We start from the raw sequence: 5,124 nt of genomic DNA, 5'->3' as shown, positions 1-5,124 counted from the left end.
AAAAAAAAAAAAAAGAAAAATTTTTTTCTATTCCATGGGTTGACTTTTCACTCTGTTGGTAGTGTTATTTGATACACAAAATATTGTACATCATACAGTATGAACTAACAAAAAACAATGAGATATGTGTGTAAATATTCATGACGTATATTAAAATGACAAGCAAGTTGAAGATCAGGCCTCCATTTTTACTAAGAAAAAAATGCACCTTTTTTTTTTTTAAAGACAGGATCTCGCTCTGTTGCCCAGGATGAAGTGCAGTGGTGCAATCACGGCTCATTGCAGCCTCGACTTCCCAGGTTCAAGTGATCCTCCCACATCAACCTCTTAAGTAGCTGGGACTACAGGCATGGGCCACCATGCTGGCTAACTTGTATTTTTTGTACAGATGGGGTTTCACAGTGTTGCAAAGGCTAGTCTCGAACTCCTGGGCTCAAGTGATCTGCTCACCTTGGCCTCCCAAAGCTCTTGGATTACAGGCATGAGCCACCATGTCCAGCCTGCACCTCTTTTTGATTACAGAGTTAGGTATATATAAACTGAGATTAAAAAATAAGAGATAAAATATACTCAAGGCTGGGCTCAGTGGCTCATGCCGGTAATCCCAGTGCTTTGGGAAGCTGAGGTGGGAGGATTGCTTGAGCTCAGGAGTTCAAGACCAGCCTGGGGAACATAGTGAGACCCTGTCTCTACAAAAAAATAAATAAATAAAAATAAAAATAAAATCACCTAGGTGTGGTGGTACCCACCTGTAGTCCCAAGCTACTTGGGAAGCTGAGGCAGGAGGATCACTTTATTATAAAGTAGAATTTAAGTTAGATTATTTTGCCCACTGTAGGCTAATGTAAGTACTCTATACACGTTTAAGGTAGTCTAGGCTAAGCTATAATGTGTAATAGATTAAGTGTATTAAATGTATTTTTGACGTAGGATATTTTCAATTTACAATGGGTTTATCAAGACATAACCCCACCATAAGTCAAGGAGCATCTGTACTTATTCTGAACTTTTTCTCTTCCACGTAACAATATATTGCTATGGCAATAAATATACATGTAGATCATTCTTTTTAACAGTTACATAGTACTCTGTACTATAAATGTATAGCTACAACATTCAAACCTTCACTATCATAAATTATGCTTTAGTGAATATCATTGTGTATCTTCATGCACAGTACTTCATACCAGTACTTTCATATTATTTCTGAATATGACTCCTTGGGCCTAAGGGTAGACACATTTAAAACTTTGATTGCCCATTACCTGCCAAGGAGGTTATACCAATTTAGAGCCTCATCCACTGCATCAATTTAGCCACACCTCCAACAGCATTGTGTTTTGGGAATCCTTCAAATTTCTGGTCATTTTCTTGGTGAAAGACAATTATCGCTGTTAGTTTAGCACACATTAACGCTGAGCATATTTTTGTTACTGCTAATTTTTCTATTTCAGCCTATAAATTTGAGTGAGCATATGTTACTTTCCTAAGAAAAAACATTTTTTTCCATTAAAAAAAAAAGTTCAGGGCCAAGTGCAGTGGCTCATGCCTATAATCCCAGTACTTTGGGAGGCCAGGGCATGAGGATTGCTTGAGCTCGGGAGTTCAAAACTAGCTTGGGTAACATAGTGAGATCCTGCCTCTATTTAAAAAAAAAAAAAAAAAAAGTTCATTCTTTTAGTAATAGGTTTATATAGGATATAAGAGTACCATGGAGTCACGCCTGTAATCCCAGCACTTTGGGAGGCCGAGGCAAGCAGATCACGACATCAGTTTGAGACCAGCCTGGCTAATATGGTGAAACTCCGTCTCTACTAAATATACAAAAATTAGCTGGGCACGGTGGCACGCACCTGTAGTCCCAGCTACTCGGGAGGCTGAGGCAGAAGAATCGCTTGAACACGAAAGGTGGAGGTTGCAATGAGCCGAGATCGTGCCACTGCACTCCAGACTGGTTGACAGAGTGAGATTCCGTCTCCAAAAAAAAAAAAAGATTACCATGGAGGCCAGGCACAGTGGCTCATGCCTGAAACCCCAGCACTTTAGGAGGCTGAGGTCGGTAGATCACTTGAGATCAAGTTCAAGACCAGTCTGACCAACACGGCAAAATTCCGTCTCTACTGAAAATACAAAAATTAGTCAGGTGTGGTGGTGCACATCTATAATCCCAGCTACTTGGGAGGCTGAAGCAAGAGAATCACCTGGGAGGCAAAGGTTGCAGTGAGCTGAGATCACGCCACTGCACTCCAGCCTGGGCAACAGAATGAGACTCTCTCTCAAAAAAAAAAAAAAAAAAAGAGTGCCAGGGAAATTCAGAGAAAGAAAAGATAATCCTGGTTTAAATCAAGGCCTGGCATAGTCCCTTGCAGAGAAGATGTTTAATATGAAGAGGAAACTGAAGGAAATAAGGAAGGCAGGCAACCAGCCCATGGGGAAGTTTCAAAAAGGTACATCAAGCTGGGCCTTAAAAATAGTAAAGGAGGCCGGGAGCAGTGGCTCACGCCTATAATCCCAACACTCTGGGAGGCTGAGGAGGGTGGATCACCTGAGGTCAGGAGTTCAAGACCAGCCTGAACAACATGGTGAAACCCCGTCTTTACTAAAAATATAAAAAATTAGCTGAGCGTGGTGGCGGGCGCCTGTAATCCCAGCTACTCAAGAGGCTGAGGTAGGAGAATTGTTTGAACCCAGGAGGCAGAGGTTGCAGTGAGCCAATCGTGCCACTGCACTCCAGCCTGGGCAACAAGAGCAACACTCTGTCTCAGGAAAAAAAAAAAAAAAAAGTAAAGAAGAAGAAAAAGGCATTCTACATAGATAAAAGTACATAAGCAAGTCTAAAGGGAGACATGAAGATACAGTTATGTATTACTTAACAACAGGGATACGTTCTGAGAAATGTGTCATTAGAAGATTTCAACATTGTGTGAATATCATTGAGTATACTTACACAAATCTAGATGGTATAGCCACTACACACCTAGGTATGTAGGTGTATATAGCCTACATACCTATATGTAGCCCATTACTCCCAGTAATAGCCTAGTACTCCCAACCATCCTAACAAGATGTTACTATACTGAATACGGTAGGCAACTATAACTCAGTGGTAACTATTTATGTACCTAAACATAGAAAAAGTAATGTGTTGTGCTAAGACCTTATGACAACTACATGTCACTGGGCAATAGGAATTTTTCACCTCCATTATAATCTTATGGGACCACCATCATATATGCAGTCCTTTGATGACCAAGGCGTCATTAGGTGACACATAACAGCAACTGTGAAGAGCCGTAAAGAAAAAGACCTAAAAAGGTAAGATGTGAAGTGCTAACTGACAGAAAGCTTTGAATGCCACGATGAAACACCTGGATCAGATTGAACAAAGACAAACATACAACTTTAAGTCTGAGTAACAAGATGAAAATATAAATTAAAATTAATCTGACAGATTTAAAGTTTGAAGTAATAGAAGTAGGAAGACAAGATTAATCAAAAACAAAGTGATAAAGGCCTAAATGAGGATGGCATGACGAAAAGGTAGTTACTTTTAAAATTTTAAACTATGCAACTTCTCAGTAAGGATAGTGAATTAAATGTATCTATCTATTTCTACTCTCTTCTCTCCTCACTCATGCACAGGAAAAATTTTTTTAAAAGAGAAAAAATTTTTACACAAGACAAAACCACAAGGATGGAAAGGAAGAGCAATAATTTTTTTTGAAACTAGAGATAAAATGGACTATTGCCTTGGGAGATGGACAAAAACTAAATCCTAAAGTGACAAGGGAAAAAGTAGAAAACCAACTTAATTTACACTATGGAATTCCCCCAAAGTCTCAGAAGCTGGTGAGTCCAGGTAACTCTGGGTATGCAGGGTAGGGTGAATGAAGTGAAAATAAGGAGAATTCGTTCAGCATCTGTTTACTACACAGATGGATTCCTAGATCCTTTTCTCTATTCCTTCTAACCAAGGCAACTACCCCTCACCATTCTGTCAAAAGACAGATGTACTCTGTGGAGAGTATAAATCAAAGGTCTTACAGTCTAGTGAACACCAGGTAAAGGTGAAGTGAGGGAGCCATATTGAAAACAGGAAAACTAACACCAACGTATGTATACTACATGCTTCATTTTTCTTCTGTTATACTGCCTATTTCCTATATTTCGTATCTCCACTTTCTTGGTTTACTCTCTCCTACTGGTGGAGCCTATCTTCTAGTGGATTCCTGAAAAGGTGTAAGAAATGCCTTGGAGGTATGAAAATATTTATTCTATTTCACTAATTGATAGTTTGTCCAGGTATGGAATTCTAAGTTAGAACTTATTTTCCCTCAGAATTTTGAAGGCATTGCTCCAAAGTCTTTTTTTTTTTCTTTTTTGAGACAGTGTCTTTGCTCTTTCACCCAGGCTGGTGTGCAGTGACGTGATCTCGGCTCACTGCAACCTCCGCTTCCCAGGTTCAAGCAATTCTCCTGCCTCAGCCTCCCAAGCAGTTGGTACTACAGGCACGCACCACCATGCCCAGCTAATGTTTGTATTTTTGTAGGGATGGGGTTTCACCATGTTGGCCAGGCTGGTCTCAAACTCCTGACCTCAGGTGATCCACTCGCCTCAGCCTCCCAAAATGTTGGGAATATAGGCGTAAGCCACCACACCCAGCCTGTTCCAAGGTCTTCTACTTTTCAGCATGACTACTGAGAAAAAAGACCAATCTAATTCCTGAATCTTCTGAATGTGAATAATTTTATTCTCTCTGAAGCTTATAGGATATTCTCTTTCTATCTGATGCTGAAATTTCAGCATAATGGGCCTCGATGTGTGCATGGCCCCTTCGATCTGGAAACTAATGTCTTTCACAGGGACATTTTATTTAAACAGAAATAAAGAATTATGTTAAAAGAAATAAAAATGATGCCACTGGAGAGAAGGAAATGAGAGAAAGGGAGCAGAGGACTCCCTTATAATATTTTTGTAACAAACATTATAAAACTAAGTCTTTAAATATTAAAATATGCATGTATAGTTTTGATTTAAATAATTTTTTTTTTTTTTTTTTTGAAACGGAGTCTCGCTCTGTCGCCCAGGCTGGAATGCAGTGGCCTGATCTCAGCTCACTGCAAG

General features: G+C 39.7%; 1 protein-coding gene across 1 annotated transcript in view; it reads right to left on the bottom strand.

The window, feature by feature from the left end:
- Positions 1–1,866, bottom strand: part of ARNT (aryl hydrocarbon receptor nuclear translocator) — a 68,119-nt gene extending 66,253 nt beyond the window's left edge. Inside the window, exon 1 of the mRNA XM_011973661.1 lies at positions 1,854–1,866. The gene's annotated coding sequence lies outside the window, so the exon portion shown is untranslated. The remainder of the gene's footprint in view (positions 1–1,853) is intronic.
- Between the last annotated feature and the right edge of the window lie 3,258 nt (positions 1,867–5,124).

This window comes from Mandrillus leucophaeus, unplaced genomic scaffold (genome assembly GCF_000951045.1).
Source record: "Mandrillus leucophaeus isolate KB7577 unplaced genomic scaffold, Mleu.le_1.0 Scaffold139, whole genome shotgun sequence".
NCBI classification, from domain to species: domain Eukaryota; kingdom Metazoa; phylum Chordata; class Mammalia; order Primates; family Cercopithecidae; genus Mandrillus; species Mandrillus leucophaeus.
The sequence above is the reverse complement of the archived record's forward strand: the minus strand, read 5'-3'. Positions and strand labels throughout refer to the sequence as shown.